Source organism: Scyliorhinus torazame, chromosome 17, assembly GCF_047496885.1.
Source record: "Scyliorhinus torazame isolate Kashiwa2021f chromosome 17, sScyTor2.1, whole genome shotgun sequence".
In the NCBI taxonomy this organism is placed as follows: domain Eukaryota; kingdom Metazoa; phylum Chordata; class Chondrichthyes; order Carcharhiniformes; family Scyliorhinidae; genus Scyliorhinus; species Scyliorhinus torazame.
In genome coordinates, this window is record NC_092723.1 from 163,430,331 (window position 1) to 163,443,028 (window position 12,698).

The 12,698-nt window shown below is 50.2% G+C and overlaps 1 long non-coding RNA gene across 2 annotated transcripts in view; it reads right to left on the reverse strand.

Moving 5' to 3' along the window:
- Window positions 1–12,698, reverse strand: part of LOC140393596 (uncharacterized) — a 130,678-nt gene that overhangs the window by 74,540 nt on the left and 43,440 nt on the right. The window contains exon 3 of one of the 2 annotated variants that reach the window (XR_011935684.1): window positions 2,489–3,128. The exons of the other annotated variant lie outside the window; for it this stretch is intronic. This is a non-coding gene — a long non-coding RNA (uncharacterized lncRNA). Of the gene's footprint in view, window positions 1–2,488; window positions 3,129–12,698 lie in introns of those variants that run through there. 2 annotated transcript variants of the gene reach the window in all.

The following is a 12,698-nucleotide window of genomic DNA, read 5'->3' on the forward strand; positions in this document are numbered from 1 at the left end:
CAGTTTTCTGAGCTACTGAGAGGAGAAATCTTTTTCAAATGGAGCTTGAATGGATGAAGGTTTGTTCATTTATTTCGTGAGCATTACAAAGACTTCCCAATATTATTACAGACTCTTGTGTGTTGTCCGTGGTGCTACTGGGTGAGTACATAAGAAGGATGCATGGGGGTATAGTAGGGCCATGGGCGATATAATTGGGTGCAGAGGAAGCAGGAGGCATTGGAGATTTGAGAAAGTATGACGAGCTCTTGAAGGGGACATGGAGGCAGGAAAAGGGTATGGGATTATGTGGTTGAATGGAGGGGCATGACGATATGGAGAGGATGGGGGGAGGTGGGAGGGTTCAGGGCTAGGGGCCCTAACAGTATTCCATAGAATGAGGCAATGTCTCAGTTAAGAAAGGCAGGTCAATCCTTGGTTCACCCCAGTCTATTCCCACCTTGGGGCTGTACTGGAAAGTGGTGGCCCTGACTCTCCTGAGGTTGGGGGGGGGGGGATAACACGTGGGTTCACTCAGAATTTGGGAAGGTGATTTTGACGAATGGACCGACTTTCGATTCCTGAGGTTATAAGTTCAGGATCTTATAAGTTTCCATAAGATCACCTCTTGTTCTTCGAAACTCCAATGGGTAGAGGCCCAACTTGCTCAATTTACTTAGAAGACAACTCCTTCATCCCAGGAATCACACTAGCGAACCTTTCCTGAACAGTTTACAATGCAAGTACACCCCTCCTTAAATAAAGGAAACCAAATCTGTATGCAGAGCCCTGGGTGTGGTCCCACCAACACCAGCACAGTTGTGGTATTAAATGTCTTTTCAGAACAGTAATGAACTTCATGACACCTGAGTGTACCACACTATCCCCAATGGGCAGACGTGTCTCAGAGTAGACTGCACCACGGTTTACATTGGCCTTAGCTCCCTGAACTTAGCTCAGTCAGCTGCCCAGTTTGATTGATGAAATGAAGGTGCTCACTGATGTAATCACTACCTGGTACCTTTTGTTGTTTCATTAATGTGGTTTTAATGTCACAAACAGCTTTGGTGAATCCCGCCAAACACATATTTTATCCCTGGGAGAGTTTATTTTGTTTATTCTTTCATGGAATGTGGGTATAGCTGGCAAATCCAGCATTTTTTTTGCCCATCCCCAAATACCATGGAACCGAGTTAACCGAGAGGGCAGTTAAAAGTCCAACCACATCTCTGTGGTTCTGGAGTCACGTGTAGGCCAGACCAGGGTAAGACTGGCAGATTTCCTTCCTTCGAGGACATCAGTGAACCAGGTGGGTTTTTACGGCAATCAATAGTAGTTTCATGGTCACCATTACTGAGACTAATTTTCAATTCCAGATTTAGTAATCAAATTTAAATTCCATGGTGGGATTTTATTTTGTGTCCCTAGATCATTAGCCTGGGCCTCTGGATTACTGGCCCAGTGATATTATTGTAATGCCACCATTTCCTGCTGCCTTGAATTGAATTGACCGGCGAAAAGATGTATTACAAAGTAACAGGCTGTGGGTTCCCCACACCACGAGATGTTTATTCACGGGTGAAAGGTCAAGTGGTGGCCAGATAGTTTATCACAAGGTGGACATGAAAGCTGGATGACATGCCAAACTGGATTCTTTGCCCCCCAAGGAAGAGTCAAAGGCCATTTTGGACATTTTTAGCGGGGTGCTTCTCGACGGCTGGGTTGGCGAGGTCGCGACCCGTATTCAACAGCGCATCGTGCCGAAAATGAGCCCCCATGAGATTCCCGCCATGACTGGCTGCCTCGCTGTCTGATTTGCCAGACTCGCGCCTCAGCTTCTCATCGCAACAAGGGGGAATTGCATTACAACGCTCCCTCAACACTCACTCCCAGTCAACGCACAAGCATGGCAGCGCACACCTTGTAGCGCACAAAGACTCCATGAGACGAATATAGTGAAGTCGATGAGGCTTTATTAAGCGTGTCTGTTCCCCAGCAGCCCGATAGTAAACTGGCCTGCGGGGGAAGACACCGGCTTCTTATACTTCGCCTTCAGGGCGGAGCTTGAGGTCAACGGCCAACCAGGACCCGGGATCTGTCAGCCAATGACATTAGGGCTTCCAGTCCCACATGACCCCCAATACATACTACCACACACCTGCTCCTCGCTTTGGGGCTGCTGTGTCACAAGGCTTCTCGATGTTGTGGATGAGAGGCGGGCATCCTGTCCGGAGGCCAAACAGCAGGGTCAGCAATGCCGCCCGGGAGGCAGTGGCAGCGACTGTCAGTGCAGGCAGCATGACCAAGAGGACCGGCATCCAATGTCGGAAGAAGACCAATGACCTCTACTGAGCTGCCAGGGTTACCACCACTCTCCTGGCATCAGTTCGACCTGCCACCCCTCACATTCCCAAACCCCCACCCCCCACAAATCACTGGCAGACACCTCACATCCTCCCCACATCCAAATCTTGGTGCTTGTCCTTCAACACCCCCTAACACCCACCAGCATAACCCCTTCATGTCCAGGTGTGATGCCCACACATGCCACCTGCTATAGAACCCCCGTGACCCATAAAGCACACGGCTCACAATGCCCTCTCTTTGTCCCCGCGGGCGAAGATAGCCATAATAAGCGGGAAAGGGCCAAGATGAGGGGTGGAACACCAGATATCTGACTCCTCACCCCCAATGTGGAACGGGCCCTTGGGATCGCAGGGTTGACCAAGAAGAGAACATGGTGCGGGCAGGGTGACATTTGTGCCATCGATTTCCCCCTGGACCTGGGGCATCCCAGTGAAGGTGGCAAATTCTGCAGCCTGGGCACCTTGGAGTGCCTTCTCCAGCTCACAAGTGCCACATTGTCTCGTTCCTGAGACGGTGTCTTCCGCAGCATATGCTGTCCATCATCTCACTGAATGACCAACGGTGCCTGTACACCTTGGGCTGTCGCTGGCATCCCCTTCTGGGTCCCTCCTCAGCCTGATCGGCAGCCGGATCTTCAGGGTGTGTGGCAGCTCCCTGCACATGGGGTGCTGCCTCCAACCTGCGTCATCGCTGTTGCCCTGTCCGGCATCTGGCATCCTCGGCTGCCACCAGCAAAGCGAGGGCAGTCGCTGCGGGATGAACTCCAGAAATCATTTTGGTGTCTGTAAGGGATTGGAGAAGGAGAAAGACAAACCATCAGTTTGGGCGTCCACTCGGGACCAAGCCACCCACCCACCTTCTCTCGGAGTGGCATCCAGCGAGCCAATTGTGCTGGCAAACCATGCTTCGCACACTCATCCCCGACCACATCAGGAGCCCCTAGACCCCAGAACTCTGCCAGGAAAGTTAGGGAGAGCATAATCAGGTCCCCCTCTCCTGATCCACTTACTTAACCTTTGGTCATGAGAAGATCCCTGGTGCTGAAGGCCTGTTCTTTAGTGTTTGATTGTTGCCAGCTGTCACTATGGTGCTGACACGCCTCGAGTTCAGGTACAGTGTTCAGGCATGTTTGCTTGACATGCAGTACACTAATCATCCTCTGAGACATGGCACATGTGTCTTTGAGGAGGCACTTGAGAGTTGAGGAGCGTGAAGCGCTATCATAACTAACAAGGCTAATTCCTCAGTTGAAGTAGCCTTCAGCTGTGAAGCAAGAGGCTGCTCACAGTCAAAGGGGGTGAAATTGGCTTTCATGGCCCTGGAGAGTTTGGTGGGACAGAGAGGCTGTACCTGTGGTTGCCCCTGTTATGGCCTCCACAATATTTACATTTTTCACCCCATAACCTTAAAGTTACAAAGCCAATGTGCAGAGTGGACAGGGAAAACCCTTAATCCATCTCATTGCTTGCTCCAAAATCCAATTCAAATTCAAATTGGGCCCAATTTACAGTCACCACAAGAGAGAGACAGACAAGATCTAAGCTGACGCGAAAAGGCATTGCACCTCATCTTGGGCTTGATCTGACTTTTGATGGCTTGAAGGCCTAACAGACGCAAAGCCCGTCGCACCCCCCCCCCCCCCCCCCAGCCTAGTACACTTCAGCCCCCTGACCAAGCTCAACCCCACTGAAGGTGGAATGCTAATGGAGGGCTAATGATATTCCCGCCATTTTTGGACGTGATCCAGAACTCGTCATCCGGAGTGTCCGGGTGAATTGCAAACTGGTTCTCACCCGGCCCGAGTTTCAATTTTGGCCTTTCCCACTATTTACCCGGCGTGCCCAGATCCGTGCCGGGGGCAATGCGGATGTTAAATCGCTCCCGTTAACTCTGCTTTCTCTGCTAATAGATGCTGCCAGACCTGCTGAGCTTTTTCAGCATCCCCTGTTCTTGCTTCAGATTCCATGATCTCCAGTATTTTGGAATCTACCGCCTGATGCACTTCTGAAAACCAGCAGTGCCAGGGGAGTGGAAATAGATTAAAGCCCCATTTCCTTTCCACCACCAAGACCTCCTACTTTCACCTCGGTGGCATGCCCTTCTCTGCACCTACCTCAGCTCCTTTCTTGCTGAAGCCCTCATCTATGCCTTTATTACCTTTCAATTCCCTATTCCACTGCTGTTCAGGTAGGCCCCCCATGTCACTCCATTTGTACACTTGGGTTAATCCAAAATTCTTCTACTTGTATTCAAAGTCACACCAGCTCCTGTTCACGTTTCACCCTTTTGGTCGCTGGGCAATATTAACTCCCGATGTGGCAATGCCTCCATTTTAAAATTTGCATCCTTTTGTTTAAACCCCTCCATGGCCTCGTCCCCTCTTTAGCCTCTGCCATTTTCGCAAGGCCCACTCTGGTAACTCTGTATTCCTTCACTTTACCCTCCCTGCTGTGATTGGTCCAGCACCGTTGGCCATGCTTCCCGCTGCCAGAGTCCTAAATTCTGGAATTCCCACCCTAAACCTTTCCGCCTGGCTCTCCTCCTTCAGCAGCACGGTAGCATTGTGGATAGCACAATTGCTTCACAGCTCCAGGGTCCCAGGTTCGATTCCGGCTTGGGTAACTGTCTGTGCGGAGTCTGCACATCCTCCCCGTGTGTGCGTGGGTTTCCTCCGGGTGCTCCGGTTTCCTCCCAGTCCAAAGATGTGTAGGTTAGGTGGATTGGCCATGATAAATTGCCCTTAGTGTCCAAAATTGCCCTTAGTGTTGGGTGGGGTTACTGGGTTATGGGGATAGGGTGGAGGTGTTGTCCTTGGGTAGGGTGCTCTTTCCAAGAGCCGGTGCAGACACGATGGGCCGAATGGCCTCCTTCTGCACTGTAAATTCTATGATAATCAAAATTCTATGAAAACCTATCTCTTAGATCCGGCTTTTGGTCACCTGTCCTTTAATCTCCTTAGGTGGCTCAGGGTAAAATTCTACCAGGTAACACGCCTGCGAAGCATCTTGTGGTAGTTTCCTAGAAACACTTCTCCGTCCACAGACGCCAGAATCGTGATTCGCGATTGGGCGGAAATCAGGCGTCAGCCGAAAATCAGCACCCAACGGAATGGCGTGTTCCCCAGTGTCGGCAATGGCATGAATGCATCCCCTGCTGCACACTGGCATGGGCATGCAAATTGGCAAATTGTACAGTAAGGGCGGTTGGCATGTTCTTGGCGGCTCTGACCCGGCATTCTCCGGGACTCCCGCGATGCTCCGCCTCCGCCAGGCGGAAGTACCGTTGGCAAGGTTCACTTGTGGTATTTAAAATCGGGAAACGGGTGCCGAGGGAGAGAGAAGTGATGAGACATGTTCCCAAAGGCACAGCCGTGGGCTGCCAATCATGCCGGTGGCTGGGGGGGGTGGGGGGACCTCTGCCGGGGCCGGGGGGGCGGGGCCACCAGGGGTTGGATTCTCAGGTAAGCCGACTGTGTGTTTCTTGGTGGGGCGCCATTCGCTGGAGGGAGGATTCTGTCTTCCCGCCGCTTGTTAATAGGCTGTCCCATTGAAGCCACTCCATGTCACCGGGAAACCAGTGGGAGGGGTTGCGTCGGGGAAAGAGAATACCAGTGGCTGGAGAATTCCAGCCAAGACACCAGCTGCCTGGTGTTTGAGGGAGGAAATTGGAAGATATCAGCAATGGAAAAGGACAACATAGTTATCAACGTGCTCTTACAATGCAGGCCTCAAGACTGCACCTTGGAGTTATTGTAAGTAAACTAAGATGTCTTTGGCTCACATTTACCCTTGTGCACATTCTGCGCCTCTCACCCATCTGGTGGAGATCACCATTGAGTCACTAATCATTGCCAAACAATAGCACCACACCAAATGCTGGCATCTCAAGTAAGTACCCCTGGGGTGGACATGACTTGACGCGTCTTCAGCAACCTCACCTGTGCGGGTTGGTGTTGCCAACTCTGATTGGATGTATCCTTGGTGATTTGATCCCCTGATTGTCTGCCTCCAATTCCCCATCTCTATACTCCCACCATTGGTCATGTGACAGGCAGAATTTATGGGCGGGATTCTCCCATGCCGCGCCGTATGGGAGAATCGCCGTTCGAGCCATTTTCTCCCGCGGCACCGTTTCGGCGCTGGCAGGTGATTCTCCGAGGAGCGAAGAATTGGCACCGGTCGCGGGCCGCTGATTCTCCGGCCCGGATGGGCCGAGCGGCCGCCTGGAAACAGCAGCGTCCCGCCGGCGCCGTTCACCCCTGCTCGCCGCCGGCGGGATCTCTGCGCGCAGGGTCGGGGGCGGCCTGTGGGGTCCTCCGATGGGGTCTGTCCTCTCCAGCCCCGGCCCTATTTTGTTACGCGGCCAGCCCCGAACCCCCGCGCCGTGTTGCATCGGGGCCGGCGGGCTGAGGAAGTCCCGCGGGCAATTGAGGGTTGGCGCGGCGCCCATTTGGCGCCGTGAAGGGAGGCTGGAGCGGCGTGAACCACTCTAGTGCCGTGCTGGCTCCCTCTGGGGGCCAGAATCGGTAGTGCCCGCAACCATATCACACCGTCGAGACACTCGGTCTCCATTTCGGAGAATCGCGCCCTATATGTTCCTATTTGCTGCCATTGATCAGTGTGTGGGTATGTACGCGGTGTGTGTATTTCGATCAGTGTGTGGGTATGTAGGCGGTGTGTGTATTTCGGTCAGTGTGAGGGTATGTAGGCGGTGTGTGTATTTCGGTCAGTGTGAGGGTATGTACGCGGTGTGTGTATTTCGATCAGTGTGTGGGTATGTACGCGGTGTGTGTATTTCGATCAGTGTGTGGGTATGTACGCGGTGTGTGTATTTCGATCAGTGTGTGGGTATGTAAGCGGTGTGAGTATTTCGATCAGTGTGCGGGTATGTACGCGGTGTGTGTATTTCGATCAGTGTGAGGGTATGTAGGCGGTGTGTGTATTTCGGTCAGTGTGAGGGTATGTACGCGGTGTGTGTATTTCGATCAGTGTGTGGGTATGTAAGCGGTGTGAGTATTTCGATCAGTGTGCGGGTATGTACGCGGTGTGTGTATTTCGATCAGTGTGAGGGTATGTAGGCGGTGTGTGTATTTTGATCAGTGTGTGGGTATGTAAGCGGTGCGTGTATTTCGATCAGTGTGTGGGTATGTACGCGGTGTGTGTATTTCGATCAGTGTGAGGGTATGTAGGCGGTGTGTGTATTTCGGTCAGTGTGAGGGTATGTAAGCGGTGTGTGTATTTCGATCAGTGTGTGGGTATGTAAGCGGTGTGTGTATTTCGGTCAGTGTGTGGGTATGTAAGCGGTGTGTGTATTTCGATCAGTGTGTGGGTATATAAGCGGTGTGTGTATTTCGATCAGTGTGAGGGTATGTAGGCGGTGTGTGTATTTCGATCAGTGTGTGTATTTCGATCAGTGTGAGGGTATGTAAGCGGTGTGTGTATTTCGATCAGTGTGAGGGTATGTAAGCGGTGTGTGTATTTCGATCAGTGTGTGGGTATGTAAGCGGTGTGTGTATTTCGGTCAGTGTGTGGGTATGTAAGCGGTGTGTGTATTTCGATCAGTGTGTGGACATGTAAGCGGTGTGTGTATTTCGATCAGTGTGTGGGTATGTAAGCGGTGTGTGTATTTCGATCAGTGAGTGGGTATGTAGGCGGTGTGTGTATTTCGATCAGTGTGTGGGTATGTAGGCGGTGTGTGTATTTCGGTCAGTGTGTGGGTATGTAAGCGGTGTGTGTATTTCGATCAGTGTGTGGGTATGTAGGGGGTGTGTGTATTTCGGTCAGTGTGTGGGTATGTAAGCGGTGTGTGTATTTCGATCAGTGTGTGGACATGTAAGCGGTGTGTGTATTTCGATCAGTGTGTGGGTATGTAAGCGGTGTGTGTATTTCGATCAGTGAGTGGGTATGTAGGCGGTACGTGTATTTCGATCAGTGTGTGGGTATGTAAGCGGTGTGTGTATTTCGGTCAGTGTGTGGGTATGTAGGGGGTGTGTGTATTTCGGTCAGTGTGTGGGTATGTAAGCGGTGTGTGTATTTCGATCAGTGTGTGGACATGTAAGCGGTGTGTGTATTTCGATCAGTGTGTGGGTATGTAAGCGGTGTGTGTATTTCGATCAGTGAGTGGGTATGTAGGCGGTGTGTGTATTTCGATCAGTGTGTGGGTATGTAGGCGGTGTGTGTATTTCGATCAGTGAGTGGGTATGTAAGCGGTGTGTGTATTTCGATCAGTGTGTGGGTATGTAAGCGGTACGTGTATTTCGGTCAGTGTGTGGGTATGTAGGGGGTGTGTGTATTTCGGTCAGTGTGTGGGTATGTAAGCGGTGTGTGTATTTCGATCAGTGTGTGGACATGTAAGCGGTGTGTGTATTTCGATCAGTGTGTGGGTATGTAAGCGGTACGTGTATTTCGGTCAGTGTGTGGGTATGTAAGCGGTGTGTGTATTTCGATTAGTGTGTGGGTATGTAAGCGGTGTGTGTATTTCGATCAGTGTGTGGGTATGTAGGCGGTGTGTGTATTTCGATCAGTGTGTGGGTATGTAAGCGGTGTGTGTATTTCGATCAGTGTGTGGGTATGTAAGCGGTGTGTGTATTTCGATCAGTGTGTGGGTATGTAAGCGGTGTGTGTATTTCGATCAGTGTGTGGGTATGTAGGCGGTGTGTGTATTTCGCTCAGTGTGTGGGTATGTAAGCGGTGTGTGTATTTCGATCAGTGTGTGGGTATGTAAGCGGTGTGTGTATTTCGATCAGTGTGTGTATTTCGATCAGTGTGTGGGTATGTAAGCGGTGTGTGTATTTCGATCAGTGTGTGTATTTCGATCAGTGTGTGGGTATGTAAGCGGTGTGTGTATTTCGATCAGTGTGTGGGTATGTAAGCGGTGTGTGTATTTCGATCAGTGTGTGGGTATGTAGGCGGTGTGTGTATTTCGATCAGTGTGTGGGTATGTAAGCGGTGTGTGTATTTCGATCAGTGTGTGGGTATGTAAGCGGTGTGTGTATTTCGATCAGTGTGTGGGTATGTAAGCGGTGTGTGTATTTCGATCAGTGTGTGGACATGTAAGCGGTGTGTGTATTTCGATCAGTGTGTGGGTATGTAAGCGGTACGTGTATTTCGATCAGTGTGTGGGTATGTAAGCGGTGTGTGTATTTCGATCAGTGTGTGGACATGTAAGCGGTGTGTGTATTTCGATCAGTGTGTGGGTATGTAAGCGGTACGTGTATTTCGGTCAGTGTGTGGGTATGTAAGCGGTGTGTGTATTTCGATCAGTGTGTGGGTATGTAGGCGGTGTGTGTATTTCGCTCAGTGTGTGGGTATGTAAGCGGTGTGTGTATTTCGATCAGTGTGTGGACATGTAGGCGGTACGTGTATTTCGGTCAGTGTGTGGGTATGTAAGCGGTGTGTGTATTTCGATCAGTGTGTGGGTATGTAGGCGGTACGTGTATTTCGGTCAGTGTGTGGACATGTAGGCGGTGTGTGTATTTCGGTCAGTGTGTGGGTATGTAAGCGGTGTGTGTATTTCGATCAGTGTGTGGACATGTAAGCGGTGTGTGTATTTCGATCAGTGTGTGGGTATGTAGGCGGTACGTGTATTTCGATCAGTGTGTGGGTATGTAAGCGGTGTGTGTATTTCGATCAGTGTGTGGACATGTAAGCGGTGTGTGTATTTCGATCAGTGTGTGGGTATGTAGGCGGTACGTGTATTTCGATCAGTGTGAGGGTATGTAAGCGGTGTGTGTATTTCGATCAGTGTGTGGGTATGTAGGCGGTGTGTGTATTTCGGTCAGTGTGTGGGTATGTAAGCGGTGTGTGTATTTCGATCAGTGTGTGGACATGTAAGCGGTGTGTGTATTTCGATCAGTGTGTGGGTATGTAGGCGGTACGTGTATTTCGATCAGTGTGTGGGTATGTAAGCGGTGTGTGTATTTCGATCAGTGTGTGGGTATGTAAGCGGTGTGTGTATTTCGATCAGTGTGAGGGTATGTAGGCGGTGTGTGTATTTCGATCAGTGTGTGGGTATGTAAGCGGTGTGTGTATTTCGATCAGTGTGTGGGTATGTAAGCGGTGTGTGTATTTCGATCAGTGTGAGGGTATGTAGGCGGTGTGTGTATTTCGATCAGTGTGTGGGTATGTAGGCGGTACGTGTATTTCGGTCAGTGTGTGGGTATGTAAGCGGTGTGTGTATTTCGATCAGTGTGTGGACATGTAAGCGGTGTGTGTATTTCGATCAGTGTGTGGGTATGTAGGCGGTACGTGTATTTCGATCAGTGTGTGGGTATGTAAGCGGTGTGTGTATTTCGATCAGTGTGCGGGTATGTAAGCGGTGTGTGTATTTCGATCAGTGTGTGGGTATGTAAGCGGTGTGTGTATTTCGATCAGTGTGTGGGTATGTAAGCGGTGTGTGTATTTCGATCAGTGAGTGGGTATGTAAGCGGTGTGTGTATTTCGATCAGTGTGGGTATGTAAGCGGTGTGTGTATTTCGATCAATGTGTGGGTATGTAGGCGGTACGTGTATTTCGATCAGTGAGTGGGTATGTAAGCGGTGTGTGTATTTCGATCAATGTGTGGGTATGTAGGCGGTGTGTGTATTTCGATCAGTGTGTGGGTATGTAGGCGGTACGTGTATTTCGATCAGTGTGTGGGTATGTAAGCGGTGTGTGTATTTCGATCAGTGTGTGGGTATGTAAGCGGTGTGTGTATTTCGATCAGTGTGTGGGTATGTAGGCGGTACGTGTATTTCGATCAGTGTGTGGGTATGTAAGCGGTGTGTGTATTTCGATCAGTGTGTGGGTATGTAAGCGGTGTGTGTATTTCGATCAGTGTGTGTATTTCGATCAGTGTGTGGGTATGTAAGCGGTGTGTGTATTTCGATCAGTGTGTGTATTTCGATCAGTGTGTGGGTATGTAAGCGGTGTGTGTATTTCGATCAGTGTGTGGGTATGTAAGCGGTGTGTGTATTTCGATCAGTGTGTGGGTATGTAGGCGGTGTGTGTATTTCGATCAGTGTGTGGGTATGTAAGCGGTGTGTGTATTTCGATCAGTGTGTGGGTATGTAAGCGGTGTGTGTATTTCGATCAGTGTGTGGGTATGTAAGCGGTGTGTGTATTTCGATCAGTGTGTGGACATGTAAGCGGTGTGTGTATTTCGATCAGTGTGTGGGTATGTAAGCGGTACGTGTATTTCGATCAGTGTGTGGGTATGTAAGCGGTGTGTGTATTTCGATCAGTGTGTGGACATGTAAGCGGTGTGTGTATTTCGATCAGTGTGTGGGTATGTAAGCGGTACGTGTATTTCGGTCAGTGTGTGGGTATGTAAGCGGTGTGTGTATTTCGATCAGTGTGTGGGTATGTAGGCGGTGTGTGTATTTCGCTCAGTGTGTGGGTATGTAAGCGGTGTGTGTATTTCGATCAGTGTGTGGACATGTAGGCGGTACGTGTATTTCGGTCAGTGTGTGGGTATGTAAGCGGTGTGTGTATTTCGATCAGTGTGTGGGTATGTAGGCGGTACGTGTATTTCGGTCAGTGTGTGGACATGTAGGCGGTGTGTGTATTTCGGTCAGTGTGTGGGTATGTAAGCGGTGTGTGTATTTCGATCAGTGTGTGGACATGTAAGCGGTGTGTGTATTTCGATCAGTGTGTGGGTATGTAGGCGGTACGTGTATTTCGATCAGTGTGTGGGTATGTAAGCGGTGTGTGTATTTCGATCAGTGTGTGGACATGTAAGCGGTGTGTGTATTTCGATCAGTGTGTGGGTATGTAGGCGGTACGTGTATTTCGATCAGTGTGAGGGTATGTAAGCGGTGTGTGTATTTCGATCAGTGTGTGGGTATGTAGGCGGTGTGTGTATTTCGGTCAGTGTGTGGGTATGTAAGCGGTGTGTGTATTTCGATCAGTGTGTGGACATGTAAGCGGTGTGTGTATTTCGATCAGTGTGTGGGTATGTAGGCGGTACGTGTATTTCGATCAGTGTGTGGGTATGTAAGCGGTGTGTGTATTTCGATCAGTGTGTGGGTATGTAAGCGGTGTGTGTATTTCGATCAGTGTGAGGGTATGTAGGCGGTGTGTGTATTTCGATCAGTGTGTGGGTATGTAAGCGGTGTGTGTATTTCGATCAGTGTGTGGGTATGTAAGCGGTGTGTGTATTTCGATCAGTGTGAGGGTATGTAGGCGGTGTGTGTATTTCGATCAGTGTGTGGGTATGTAGGCGGTACGTGTATTTCGGTCAGTGTGTGGGTATGTAAGCGGTGTGTGTATTTCGATCAGTGTGTGGACATGTAAGCGGTGTGTGTATTTCGATCAGTGTGTGGGTATGTAGGCGGTACGTGTATTTCGATCAGTGTGTGGGTATGTAAGCGGTGT